The sequence below is a fragment of the Staurois parvus genome, unplaced genomic scaffold (genome assembly GCF_062004578.1).
Source record: "Staurois parvus isolate SC_StPar_1 unplaced genomic scaffold, SC_StPar_1.0 ptg000011l, whole genome shotgun sequence".
NCBI classification, from domain to species: Eukaryota; Metazoa; Chordata; class Amphibia; order Anura; family Ranidae; genus Staurois; species Staurois parvus.
In genome coordinates this window covers 25,364,769-25,380,361 of record NW_028317807.1, presented here as the reverse complement: position 1 = coordinate 25,380,361, position 15,593 = coordinate 25,364,769, and the positions used below count along the sequence as shown (strand labels likewise).

Below are 15,593 nucleotides of genomic sequence, written 5' to 3'. Positions count from 1 at the left end.
CACAATTTGCTTATAGCAAAGAATTACTTTGCTATAAGCAAGCATTTACCTGAATGACATCGATTCATTCAGGGTTTTTGTTTTTTGTGCTTAGCTGTGATTTGGCCACAGCTAATAACATGACAGAGCTGGGCTGTGATTGGCCCAGCTTGTGCATGTGATCGCTGTGACCATTCACAGCTAGGCACACTAGGATACAATGGATGGCATGAATGAAGCCATCCATTGTAAACTGTCATGTAAGCTGCTGTGATTGGTCACAGCAGGTCACATGGTATCGGCAACGGGGCCGGTACTCAGATCTGTCATCGGCGTTTCCGAGGTACACGACCGGTGACAGATCGTGCCGCTGCGCGGCTCTGCAGGCGCGCAAACTGCACATGCCTCAAAGGACACCATATGGAACGCTGAGTGATTTTGCCGGCCGCCAATCGGCCATTGGCTGGGCGGCAAAAGATTAATCACCACAGTTTTTTTATTTGCGGTATAAGCAAAAAAAAGAGAACTTATTTTTAAATCTTTCTGTGTTCTATCCTGCCTACGCTTCCGTCCTTCTACACTAAACTGCTTATAGTACAACTAAAGGCAATTTTTTTTTTTTTTACGTTTTGGATAGAGTTGAGGTGGATTAGAACAACTGTCAGGTTTTATTGCTGTCTGTGCCCCCGCTAAGAAGATTCACCCTCTCTATTTGTCCTATTTACCATTGAAAGTAAAAGAAAATCCCAAATTTTGGGTTGTCTACAGAAAAGTAACAGAAGGGGAATCGTCCAATGGGGACATTAGTTCTGATGACCTGGGGGTCCCCAAGGGACTCCCTTAAAGCGGAGTTCCAGTCACACTGTAAAAAAAAAAATAAAGGTCAGCAGCTACAAAAACTGTAGCTGCTAACTTTTAAAAAACAGCCACTCACCTGTCCCTTGATCCTGCGGGGTCCTCCCCGCAGCCAGTTTCAACGGCTGTCAATGCTTTGAACGCTAGAAAACGGCTATTGTTACTGTAATCTTGCAAGATTACAGTAAGAGATCAAACACACAGTTTACTAAGCAGGTATAAATTACTGCTGCTTCCCCGATTCTCCACCTCTGGGCTGGAGAATCTGGAAGGAGAATTTTCACACAGATTGCCAGTGAAGGGCTGACATCGCTCCTTTATACACTGGCTGTCTGTGTGCTGAGATGATCAGCAGAGAACATGTTCTCCACTGATCATCTGTTTCCTAAACCACTAATGATCTGAGATCAGCAACGATCCTCAGGATCGCCACTGATCTCAGTTTCATAAAAGGACACCTTAGTCTTTGCGAAAGTGATAGAGTCTACAAGCTATGGTACCAATCATTGAAAATTGGTCACACCTAATGTACTAATAGCCCATTTCTTTTCTTGAGGCCCTAACATGAAAGGAAAGTAGAAAACCCCAATGACCTCTTTTTGGACAGTAGACAGTCCAAGGTATTTAAGAGGCATGGTGAGTTTTTTGAAGTTGTCATTTTTCCCCAGAATTCTTGGGAAAATTAAGATTTTTTTTTAAACACAAAATTGTCATATTAAGTTATTTCTCACACACAGCATATTTATACTTGCAATTACACCCCAAAACACATTTTGCTACTCGTCCTGAGTATGCCGATACCACGTGTGACTTTTACACAGCCTGGCCACACACAGAAACCCAATATCCAAGTCGAATCTTCAGGCATTCTACGGGCTTCACAGCCAACACGTCCTCGTTTCTCAGACTTGCCGATCCCCCCTTTGTAGCCCTGTGGTTATTAAAGTTTGTGGGAAGTCCTTTTTTTTGGATGGTACCGCAGAGTAAGGTTTTCTCACGGTACAGGTGCTGGAAAATGGGCAGACTTGTATAGTAGTTATCAAGATACAGTGGAAATGCCAGGTCCCAGACAATTTTACCACTTGTGCCGATGTAGGCTGAGCACTCGGGGGGCTAGAGCTGGGAGTCTTTGCCTTCGTACACGCAGAATGCATGCACATATCCTGTAGCTCTTTCACAGAGCTTGTTCAGCTTCAATCAATACCTGGCCATTTTATTGAAAATGTACTGCTTGATTCGCAGCCGGCCAGTGAAGCCAGCCAGTGAAGTGCTGTGTCCGAGGGGCACAGCAGGTCAGCGATTGCGGCCCCTGGGGGTATGCACAAGTGGCACAATGTGAAGGATGTCATATGACACCCACTTAGAGGGCAAGGGGACCGTCCGGCAGTCAATCTGCTATAGGCCAGGCAGGAACATGTTAAATATTTCCAGTGAATCCAGTTATGTATTCATTAAGAAATACTTAGCTGTATTCCTGAATATACCTCAAACTGCTTTTGTACTACACTTTTGCAATCAGCACATTTAGACTGGATGAGAAAGGGCAGTAAACAAAGTAGAAGTAAAACTTTATTTTTCTAAATTTATTTTTTTTCATTTTGGATTGAGTAAGGGAGAGTTCTAACCATGTGATTTTTTGTTTTCCACCTGTGCCCCATTTTGGAGATTTAAAGTGTTACTAAACCTACAACAGTAGAATCAGTCTGTATATGCAGGAAAGCATGCTTGTTACACTCACTGTGGAACCTAAGGGGCAGACTGACCATTTGGAAACTCGAGCACTGCTCGAGGGCCCGGGGTCAGTAGGGGGCCCCATGAGATGCCCCTGGTACCTTTTTCATAGGCTTTTTTGAGTTTGGGCAAGGACACAGGGGCCCCATGATCCCCTATTGCCCGGGGGCCCCATGAGTTGTCAGTCCGCCCCTGCTAAGGGGTTAATCATCTGCATTGTGTAAAAAGGCTGTTTGATCCTGACTTCTCTGATTTTACCCTTCTTCCAGTGTCCCTCTCTTATCTCCTAAAAAGACATATCGTGTGGAGTCACTCTGCACATGCTCAGTTTGGTGTGTACTGCTAGAGAGGGTTTTTTTTGGGGGGAGGGAGTGCATGTGATCAGCATAGGGCCAATCAGCACTGTCCAGACAGAGGTCAGGGATTCTGCATCCTCCTAGAGCAAAATAAACTCCTCCTACAAGCTTTAACATGTGTTCTGCTGGACACTAATAGAAGTCACAAGACTGTTCTGCTGTTGAGAAAAGGTATTTAGCAGTTTATATTTGCTAAAATAATTGAATTTCCATGTTCTGTGTATTGTGGGAGACCAGATATAGTGAATGCAGGGTCCTGGGTTTAGAAACACTAACTCAACCAATGTCATTAACTTTGACCCAGGAATCAATGACTGAACCATGTGCTTTGCCTGAAATGTCTCTGAAAAATGTTTTTACCACAACAGTCACTAAGTGTGATAGAATTAAGAGTTCTGCTTTGGCCATAAAATCAGCATATAAACAATGTAATAATTGACTCTTGAAAATAAATGGCTAATACATCTGCCAGCAGCAGGGTGGAAATTATAGCCTTCGCTTTTCACTGTACTCCAGAGGGGTGGTAGCATTGTGACACACAGATGTGTTAAAATAACACTCTTTAGTGTATCAGTCATTGAAGTGGATACAAGGGAGCCGAGAGGGCCAGACTGATAAACGACAGGGATCTGGTCACAGTTGCATGCCAAGGACATATAGCACATACTACTCTTCTTGAGAACATTATATTCGATGCTATGGGAAAGAACAGGACTTTAGTAGATGCAATAAAACTGAACAAACAGTTTGTCCTATAAAGAACTTCAAAGACCAACCCAACAGAGGTGGATCAAAAATTACCCTGAAATTACTGGAAATTGTAACAACTATTTATTGCTTTGTTAATAAAATGATCCAAATGGAAAATAAGACGTAACATTTTACAACAATCAGAAAATCAGATGGAAGCAAGATTTGGAAAGATTGCTGTGGGATAGGTCAGAGTGCTCTTTGGGCCTATAAATAATATTTTTAATCTAGAAATATTATCTGAAGAGGGGTCTAAACTTCCCTACATTTAAAATGATAGGAAGACCTTGTTCACATGGGTGAACTACAGGGTACATTCATACGAGGGCCGTGTTTGCACACGCGTCCCTGTGCAGGCAGTCCCATTCATGTCAATTGGGATGCAGTGGCTGCACAGACAAAAGCACTGCTCCCAATCTGACAGCCATTCAAGTGCGCAGCACCAAAACGTAGACAGTTTTGGGTATAAAAATTGGGAGCAGTGGCCATGTCCATGCAGCCGCTGAGTCCCAACTAACATGAATATGACTACCTACACAGGGATTCACACACTTGTACATCCCCATGTAGGCAAACATGGTGCTTGCATGTGGGTATGCTCTAGTGAATCTCTGTGAACAAGGTCCAAGGCCTTAGTCACACTGCCAGTGGCATTTATATGTGTTTTAAAGGACATTTCTAAATGTATATTAAAAGAGAAGTCCGATGCTGCATCTATTCCCCAACGGCTCTAATGCAGGCCATACGTGAGTCGAATTCCGAACGATTATTTGTCGGAGAATCGAAAACGTCGTTCGCTCGGTAATCCGATAGTGCCTTCAATGATTTAGAAAATCAGGCCATCCAAGTCATAAAGTTCACCCCATATAACAGGCGAAACTTTTGCTCCTTCCAGGTCACAGCTCATGCGCATGTTCTTTTTGGAAAACCGATCGTACAATTTGACCATCATTGAGTCGAAAATCGGTAGTTTTTCATGAATTTTCCAACATGCCCGGGCACCGAAAAGGGGAGGAACCACGAAAATCAGCCGGTGCCATTGACCCACTAACAGAGCGAAAAATCGACCGATTATTCTTAGGTTCAATTTCGGACGAAAAATCGGTCGAATTTCGACCCATGCATGGCCGGCATAAGGGTGAGAAGTCAGTGATCACATGATCGCTAATTGCCAAGTTCTCACAGCTCAGGACTGTCAGCCACCGCTCTCTGCTCTGCTCCCTGGATTGATGGGCTGTGGAGGGGGAGGCTGGCTCAGGCTTTCAGCAGCTCGCTGAGAGGCTTAGCCAGGTGCCACCCCAGACTCTGGGGTGGGTTACAACTTTGAAGTCGGGATCTGTCCCCAGCCTGGACCTGCTCAGTGACGTCAGCCGACAGCAGGCTTCACCCGAACGAATTACAATCCTGTGATCCACAGGATCAGACAGCTAAAAGAGCTTTGGCTGTACTTCTACTTTAATGCATGTAATGATTTAGGAGCCCATTTAGATCTATTTGTGCGAGTAGAGGTGCATTCTTTACAGTGTTAGGCAGGTGCGTTGTCATGCACCAGTGTATACCAACATTACTGATCCGCATTGACAAGCATTTCCAATGCATTTTTTTAATGTAGGATTTGGAGTGAACAGAGTTAACAGCCATTGATCCAAGGCTTTAGTAATACCTGTTGCCAACACATCAAAACGCATGTAATGTGAAAAAAACAGAAATGCTGGGTTTTTCAAAAAGCTCAGCACTGTGCAGCAGTAGCGTGATGAATTGCACACGTTAAAATGTAAATGGGCCTTAAACTGTATAATTCACACTGTGCGTTTACCTGCATGTAGGTTACTTGCATTAAAAGAAAAGAGAATTCTGTGCATCCAGGGGCAGATTAGATACGCATATAAAAGCATGTAAACACGCATAAACACATGTACATTTAAAGCGTAAGTTCACCTTTTCGCAAAAAATGAAAATGTGAACACCCCACATTCTCCCCAACCCCCTACTCCGGTCCTTGCTGCAGTTACCTTTCATGGATGATTAGTGGTCAGTGCCCACACGGTTAGTGTAGCGGTATGGATTTGAAATTCCTGCTCTTCTTTCTGTAGGACAGATCAGAGCGTTTCCAATTGGTCAACGTGGTCATGTGCTGGCAATGGCCAATTGGAATTGCTCTGATCCATCTCAGAAGTCCTACAAAAAGATTGGGGGGAGAAAAGTGGGGATTTCAAATCCCCGAACTGTTATACTGGCTGTGTGGACACAGGCACCAAACCAGGTAGATTATTATGTGCCAGTTTTCTTTGATATAGCACTACTATTGGGTACTAAGTATTCCTGTGAATTTGTATGTTTGTACACAAGCTGGTATGTCAGGGGGGCTGAGGTTCTTAAGAAGGTGGAGGCAAAGAACAGAGGACCCATCCTATCCAGCAGCTCCTACAGGGGTAGCACTACATTAGTTTATGCTTCCATGATCAATTTCTCCGCATTTAAATAAAACAAATGTAGGAGGCAAGTGTAAATGTAGTCTTAAGCCGGCCATACACGGGTCAAATTCCAAAAGAATTTTTTTTAAATCTTTTTGAAGAATTTTAGTTTGAATTTCGCACCATTAGTGGGTCACAGAAATGGCCGATTTTCAAGCACGCATCGAATTTAAGTGATCGGCATGTTGGAAATATTTTGAAAAATTAACGAATTTTTCATCAGTGATGGGAGAATCATGCGAGAAATGTAATCGAAAAACAAATGAGCATGTGCTGTGACCTGGAAAGAAAAGAAAATTCTTGGCCACGACAATTCTTTTCTGTAGCAACATGACATGAAAATAAAAGCTCAGTTTGTTGAATTTCGAAATCAATGGTGGCACCATCGGATTACAAATTGCATACTTTTATAACGTATAGGTAGCACCTAACTAAAAAAATCAATTTACTTAATAAATCCTATATACCCAACCTCTGCAGGACAATATACCCTTTTGCTGATCTGACAGATCAAAATCTGGCTATGTGTGACCAGATTAACTGTACAATAATTATCATCTGTTAAAACAGTTTTACAGAATACACTGCATGAGCAGACTATAAGGCTGGCCATACTTTATAAACTTTTCCTATTCAATTTCCTTTAGATTTACCTTCAACTATGTAGTGCAAGGGTCTGTCTGACTGCATACAAACTGATACGGTTTGGGTTTGACTTCACATTTTATGGTTTTGGTAAATCTAAATGAAAACTGTCTAATGTATGGCCAGCCAAATACAAAAGGAAACATCACTGGTGTTGTATTTTTTTATTAAACATCCCATTACTGTGACTTTCAGACAGCAGGGGATAGTACACGGTATCTTTGAATGAAACTAAGGTTATAACTGAGGCAAAACAACTTGTGGTTGGCCTTTAGCCAGCAGATTTCTAAGGCCATTATACTCAATGGGCAGACCAATCTTCTCACCCTCCTATTGCTATGGTACATGACAAACGAGAGCTGCAATTTATTATAGGTTTCCCTTGACAGAGTATAAAAATTGTGAAATAACAGCCCAGACCTCAGATGTAGGTTTGAGCCAACACATTGCTCAACTAGTGACTCTCAATCCTAGATGGCACCGACAGAGTCAGTTTCCTCTGACAGTTCAGAAACAATCAGTTTAGTTGTTGATCATGCAAACCACATCAGCAACGACATACTGAATATATGGGAGTTGGAGGCTTCAATGATAAAATAAGCAATCTGATTAACGATGGCACTGCAGATGGCCCTGAAGGTGGCAGTACGCATCTGATTAATATTAGAATTGTCATGTATAAGTACAGTGTTAAAAAATAAAATACAATTTCTCTTCCTCTTACATTTTTGGACATTTGTCAGCCTTTAATAAAATCAGGAACAAGATATCCCCAAGTAAAAATAAGTAAAAGAACCTCTATGAGCTCAACAGATAATTATCTTGATAGATTTCCTTCCTGGGCCTCAGTCAGAACTGACCACCACCCTAACCTTGTGTCTGCTCTGTAAATGCCACTTATAAGTATGCTTTTGGAACATAACTTTCTGGTTTAATAAGTTAGAGGTTCGCAATAGAGGACTATGCAGTTAACAGTTTCTACCCCTCCCCTGTCATATGTTGTCCCCCTTCAACTATCTGAAAGACCTGTACATATGGGAAGAGAGGAGCAAACAGCAGGCTTGGGCAGGACACAGGGGTCCTCAATATTTCTAGAACATTAGATTAGGTTTTTGTAGTAGCCTCCAGTAAACTCTTGTATGGCAGGACTCGTGCAAGAGGAAGGTCCAGCACTAGAAGCCATTTAGACCCTGCTGCAGTGTGCATGTGCTAACAGGCAACATACCAACAGGAGGAAAGAGATCCAGTGTGCTGTTGCTCCTTAATGTCCCAATAAGCATGCTAATAGCTTCTTCAACAAGCTGTACTGCTGCAACAGGGTTGTTGGGCAGGGATTACATTACTGGCTAACCAAATTTACCAATATTTTGACAGATAAAACCCATTTCCATTCAACAGCTTGTTCACCTACTGCATTGAATTCCTTGTTATCAGCCTCTAGACATTATTACATTTATAATTTATTTCAGGTACTTATATAGCGCCGTCGATTTACGCAGCACTTTACATATATATTGTACATTCACATCAGTCCCTAACCCTCAAGGGGCGTACAATCTAAGGTCCCTAACTCACATTCATATACAAGGGCCAATTTAGACAGGATCCAATTAACCTACCAGCATGTCTTTACATGTTATTATTCATCAATAATGACTTCCCATGAACAGGTCTTAAAGCATGCTGCGGTGACTACACTGAAAGGGACAAATAAATGTAACCTCAAATGACCTTAATAAAGTACTAACATTCTAAAACCAACAAGCAGGCAAATTAGGATACGGTAACAAGCTTTCTTCCTATTACATATAAACAGGATTACAAAGAATATTAGGAATTTTCCATAATGTGAAGGCTGAATTATGAACAAGGCACCATGTTTGCATACTACAACGCAGCAAGACGTCATAACTGCCTTGCAGATTCTTCTATCACCTGAACACAAGGTACACAAGTACAGGTACAAGTCACTTCATTTTATGACCTTCCAAGGGGGCATGGCACACAGAGTCATTTATGCAAACTTCATACAGCTGGTTCAGGCTTTTTGTTTTTTTACCAATACAAATGACATATTACTCCTGGAAAAAAAAAAACACTTACTTGGATATAACAAACAAAAAGAGTGTACTACTTAGCAGTAGGAGTCATCTTCCCTAACTGCATCAAACCTGGTAAACATCGAATGCTAGAACCTTTTAAGTCCGGATAAATTGTTCTCCACTTTGGTCAAATGCTTCAGTAACACGCTTTCTCCTTTCCTTTAAAGCAGTATTAAACCCCAAAGCAAACAATTATATTGTGGCTTAACAATTCTTAGATGTGATGCCTGTATTCTTTTTCATGCTTGCCTTCTTCTACTTTCATCTGGTGATCCGGCCAGTAAGTCTGATGTTTTTCAAAAGAACAAGCTCTCCAGCCAATGTATCAGTTACAAGGATGAGACAAACTATTTGACACTGGCAGAGGTGCTTACAATGAACAGCTTTTATGTAAAACATTTATCCCTCCAAAAAAAAAAACAACTGCTTGCTGTAACTACTTATAAAGTGTTGGTTAGAATTTGGCTTCAATTTGTTAGTGTATTTACTGTAAATCTGCTAGTCTGTGCATTTTTCCATCAGTTTTCATACATGAATGGTGTGAACAAGGTCACAATTGCTGAAGGAAAAAGACTAAGACTGCAGGTAGTACAAACATTATGGTCTTGTTCACACCATACATGCATAGAAGCTGATGGGAAAAAAATGCTCCTATTGAGAATACTGTGGACGTGTTCACCATGTGCAGAGAGGTGTGTTTTTCTACCATAGGTCTCTGCATGGATACCAAGAAAACAATTGCTTTTTATGTGTCAGTTCACACCATAACATTGGTGTCATATGAGTTTGTTTCTGTGCAGAAACATGCAGCAGAAAGTTTTCTGCAAGGGCACAAAGAAAACAATTGTTTTAGAAGTTATAGCAGAAGCCAGGCTATCCAATGCACCAGAAACGTTGTGTCTTTCCAATCTTGTTTACTGTTGTCAATGGAGATGGGATGTTGTGGCTCTGATATCAGTGACTCCAACACAGAGAACACACAGCTGCCTTGTCATGCCTGTTCCCTCTGCTGAAAGATGGCGATTTCAAGGAAACATGTGATTCATTCATAGGTTGTCCCATGTAGGAAAACTCTTGTGGGTGTGAGATCAAGGGGGGCTGTGTTACTTATCACCGGTGACTGCGCCAGCGCATCACAGATCACCGGTGACTGCGCCAGCGCATCACTGATCACCGGTGACTGCGCCAGCGCATCACTGATCACCGGTGACTGCGCCAGCGCATCACTGATCACCGGTGACTGCGCCAGCGCATCACTGATCACCGGTGACTGCGCCAGCGCATCACTGATCACCGGTGACTGCGCCAGCGCATCACTGATCACCGGTGACTGCGCCTGACTGGGCCAGCACATTACAGATCACCGGTGACTGGGCCAGTATATTACAGATCACCGGTGACTGGGCCAGTACATTACAGATCACCGGTGACTGGGCCAGTACATTACAGATCACCGGTGACTGGGCCAGTACATTACAGATCACCGGTGACTGGGCCAGTACATTACAGATCACCGGTGACTGGGCCAGTACATTACAGATCACCGGTGACTGGGCCAGTACATTACAGATCACCGGTGACTGGGCCAGTACATTACAGATCACCGGTGACTGGGCCAGTACATTACAGATCACCGGTGACTGGGCCAGTACATTACAGATCACCGGTGACTGGGCCAGTACATTACAGATCACCGGTGACTGGGCCAGTACATTACAGATCACTGGTGACTGGGCCAGTACATTACAGATCACTGGTGACTGGGCCAGTATATTATTGATCACCGGTGAATGGGCCAGTACATTATTGATCCCCGGTGACTGAGCCAGTATATTATTGATCACTGGTGACTGAGCCAGTATATTAAAGTAGTATTAAACCCAAAACCAAAAATTTTATATCCTGCAGCTTACCAATCATTAGCAGTATAGGCTGCATTAGTTGTTTTTTTAGGCTTTTTTCACCTGGTGATCTGGCCTGTAACACACCTCCTGTATTAGGCTGCATTCACACTTGAGCGATTTGTAGCTTGAAGCTTCACACCTGATCGTGCCAACAGGCATCATAGAGAACAAATGATTCTTTTAAGTTTGAGCTTTCAGCTTCAACCTACAAATCGCCATTTGACAGTAGAAATGTTAACCTGGAACTAGCAGATTTAGATACACTAACAAATTGAAGCCAAACTCCATCTAACATAAGCACTTACAGGAAACAAGGTTTTTACCTTTTGGAATAAAAGTTTTATATAAATAAATAAAAGCTGATCATTGGAAGCTCCCCTGTCAGTGATAAATGGTTTGTCTAATCCCTCTAACTCAAGGGTCTCCAAACTTTTAAAACAAAGGGCCAGCTTACTGCCCATAAAACTTAAGGGGGGGCAGACTGTGGCCAGTGGGAGTAGAAAATGCCTTGGCATTGGTGGAAGTAAACAATGCCATAGACTTGGAGGTCAAAGGGAGTAAAAAAAATTAACATAATTGGCATCATAGGGAGGAATAGTACCCCATTGTTGGTGTCAGTAGGAGAAACAGTGCCCCATCTTTGGTGTCACTGGAAGGGATAGTGCCCCATCTTTGGTGTCACCCATCTTTGGTGTCACCGGAAGGGATAGTGCCCCATCTTTGGTGTCACCGGAAGGGATAGTGCCCCATCTTTGGTGTCACCGGAAGGGATAGTGCCCCATCTTTGGTGTCACCGGAAGGGATAGTGCCCCAAGGGCCAGAAAAAGGCAAGCAATGGTCCACAACCGGTCCGTGGTCCGCATTTTGTCGACCTCTGCAAGAGAGATTGTTCTTTAGCAAAACAACAGACTTGTACACGTGTTCCTGTGTGATTCACATGTGATCCGGTTGCGATTGCAGCCCATTGCTGGACCACAGTAAAAGGTAGTGCATACACTACTTTAAAAACAAAAAACACGGCAATTGCATAGTACTGACGTACCACCTGGTGCATGCAAAGCGTTGCCTTTGGGGTGTCATCAAGCTAACATTGACAACCGCTGCAGTTCACAAGTGCGTTTTGAACGCGGTGCAGGAAATTTGATCGCGGGATTTGTGCACCGCGTTCCTGCATAAATTAGCCCTTACTGGTTGGATCACAGATGAAAATAAAGGAAAGAGACGAAAAACAAATCCAGTCACCACATCTAAACAACTGCTGAGATAACACATAATAAATGTCTGCTGTCAGGTTTAATACGGCTCTAATGATGAGCGGGGACTGTGCCGGTATATCAGTGATCACTGTCAGTCCCCAGCAGCGTAGAGTAGTACACAACAATGACATGAGCGGGGACTGTGCCGGTATATCAGTGATCACTGTCAGTCCCCAGCAGCGTAGAGTAGTACACAACAATGACATGAGCGGGGACTGTGCCGGTATATCAGTGATCACTGTCAGTCCCCAGCAGTGTAGAGTAGTACACAACAATGACATGAGCGGGGACTGTGCCGGTATATCAGTGATCACTGTCAGTCCCCAGCAGTGTAGAGTAGTACACAACAATGACATGAGCGGGGACTGTGCCGGTATATCAGTGATCACTGTCAGTCCCCAGCAGTGTAGAGTAGTACACAACAATGACATGAGCGGGGACTGTGCCGGTATACCAGTGATCACTGTCAGTCCCCAGCAGTGTAGAGTAGTACACAACAATGACATGAGCGGGGACTGTGCCGGTATATCAGTGATCACTGTCAGTCCCCAGCAGTGTAGAGTAGTACACAACAATGACATGAGCGGGGACTGTGCCGGTATATCAGTGATCACTGTCAGTCCCCAGCAGCGTAGAGTAGTACACAACAATGACATGAGCGGGGACTGTGCCGGTATATCAGTGATCACTGTCAGTCCCCAGCAGTGTAGAGTAGTACACAACAATGACATGAGCGGGGACTGTGCCGGTATACCAGTGATCACTGTCAGTCCCCAGCAGCGTAGAGTAGTACACAACAATGACATGAGCGGGGACTGTGCCGGTATATCAGTGATCACTGTCAGTCCCCAGCAGTGTAGAGTAGTACACAACAATGACATGAGCGGGGACTGTGCCGGTATATCAGTGATCACTGTCAGTCCCCAGCAGTGTAGAGTAGTACACAACAATGACATGAGCGGGGACTGTGCCGGTATACCAGTGATCACTGTCAGTCCCCAGCAGTGTAGAGTAGTACACAACAATGACATGAGCGGGGACTGTGCCGGTATATCAGTGATCACTGTCAGTCCCCAGCAGCGTAGAGTAGTACACAACAATGACATGAGCGGGGACTGTGCCGGTATATCAGTGATCACTGTCAGTCCCCAGCAGCGTAGAGTAGTACACAACAATGACATGAGCGGGGACTGTGCCGGTATATCAGTGATCACTGTCAGTCCCCAGCAGTGTAGAGTAGTACACAACAATGACATGAGCGGGGACTGTGCCGGTATATCAGTGATCACTGTCAGTCCCCAGCAGCGTAGAGTAGTACACAACAATGACATGAGCGGGGACTGTGCCGGTATATCAGTGATCACTGTCAGTCCCCAGCAGCGTAGAGTAGTACACAACAATGACATGAGAGGTACACTGGTCCCCGGGACTGGCAGTCACTGGAGAGCTCATACAGTCCTCCTCCCTGACTGGCCGGCTCAGTGTCAGCCCACCCGGGGAGGAGAGGACGGACATACCTCACACCATCAGGACTCGCTGACAGCCCGGCGTTGTGCCCGCTGTGGCCTCGGCTCCTCTTCCCTGGGCAGAGCCTCCCTCACTTCGCAGCGTTCCTGTCAGTCCGTCTATCTCTCCGGAGGGGGGCGAGCATCCTCCGGACACCGGAAATCCATCAACAATCACCGCTTCCGCCGCTCCCTACGACTCTGACTGGGAACTCTGTGGTGATCACATGACAGGCAAGTGCCTTACGCTACATGATCACATGACCCCTATCCACTGGCCTGTCATGTGACTTCGTGTAGTAATAGTAAGGTAGCTGCTGTCTCTGATTAGTTCTATGAAAGGTACAGGCTGGTGAGCGGTCACCCTGAGCCTGACATTACCACTGAGTCCTCATTCCTTTAACCCTTTCACTGCCAGAACATTTTCTTTGCACACATTAAATAAGAATACCAGGGAAAAAAAATATGTTCCCCTGCAGTGGGGCTGTGCCCGCACTGCATGGGTTAAATGTAGACATGTAGCACAGAAAACATTGTTTTGTTTCGGATTGTTTTGTTAAGTTACTAATTTTGTTTTGTTGCATTTGTAATAAAATTTGTTTTATTTAGTTTATTTGTTTTTCAAACAGATTTAAATTTTTCAAATGGATTTGAATTGAAAATATCGAATTGGTCTGAAATTATTGTAAAGAATATATTTGAAATTCAGATTTTGAAAGACGGTTATATTCTATTATTTTTTATTCTATCCTGTTTTATTCTATTCTTTTCTAATATGAAATTTTCAGAAGACAGCTTTATTTATTCTATTTTATTCAAATCTAATTCAAATTTTCTATTGAATTATATTCTTTTATTTTCCATTCTATTTTTTTATATTCTGTGTTATTCTATTCTAACATTTTCAAAATTCAAATTTCAGAAGATGGTTATATTCTAACACTAATACACAGTCTTTGAAGGAAATCAGCAATATGTTTATATTTCAAATTTGTTTTCATTTTTTCATTTTCAAATTTGGTTTGAATTCAGTTCAAATTTTGGACAAATTTTGTTTCATTATTTCGGATTTGTTTAGATTTGTTACTGTTTGTGATGAACTAGGAGTGCAGAGAGAGAGTACACAGAGGCAGATCACATGAAACCTGATGTGTGGGCATTTATTGGGGAGACTCGGGGCACAGACAATAGAAAACACATTCACAGAATAACACAAGACACTGCAATGACGAATGATTCTCAGGATGGCAACATGGAACAGCAGAGGGCAGGTAGTCCACAGGGCAAACAGAGCAGAGCAGTGAGGGCATAACAAGGCAATAAGTCCTTAGCACACAGGGCAAAGGGTTCTGTGCAGAATAGTGTTAAGTCCAGCACACAGGGCAAAGGGTTCTGGGCAGAATAGGGTTAAGTTCAGCACACAGGGCAAATGGTTTCGGGCAGAATAGAGTTAAATCCAGCACACAGGGCAAATGGTTTCGGGCAGAATAGGGTTAAGTCCAGCACACATGGCAAAGTGTTCCGGGCAGAAGAGGGTTAAGTCCAGCACACAGGGCAAATGGTTTCGGGCAGAATAGGGTTAAATTCAGCACACAGGGAAAAGGGTTTCCGGGCAGAAGAGGGTTAAGTCCAGCACACAGGGCAAATGGTTTCGGGCAGAATAGGGTTAAGTTCAGCACACAGGGAAAAGGGTTTCCGGGCAGAAGAGGGTTAAGTCCAGCACACAGGGCAAATGGTTTCAGGCAGAATAGGGTTAAGTCCAACACACAGGGAAAAGGGTTCTGGGCAGAATAGGGTTAAATCCAGCACACAGGGCAAAGGGTTTCGGGCAGAATAGGGTTGAGTCCAGTACACAGAGCAAAGGGTACCTGGCAGAATAGGGGTGAGTCCAGCACACAGGGCAATGGGTTCTGGGCAGAATAGGGCTGAGTACAGCAGACAGGGCAATGGATTCTGGGCAGAATAGGGGTGAGTCCAGCAACAGGGCAATGGGTTCCGGGCAGAATAGGGGTGAGTCCAGCACACAGGGCAAAAGC

General features: G+C 43.7%; 1 protein-coding gene across 1 annotated transcript in view; it reads right to left on the bottom strand.

The window, feature by feature from the left end:
• Positions 1 to 13,739, bottom strand: part of LOC149474117 (ras-related protein Rab-5B-like) — a 50,570-nt gene extending 36,831 nt beyond the window's left edge. Inside the window, exon 1 of the mRNA XM_089671745.1 lies at positions 13,570 to 13,739. The gene's annotated coding sequence lies outside the window, so the exon portion shown is untranslated. The remainder of the gene's footprint in view (positions 1 to 13,569) is intronic.
• Between the last annotated feature and the right edge of the window lie 1,854 nt (positions 13,740 to 15,593).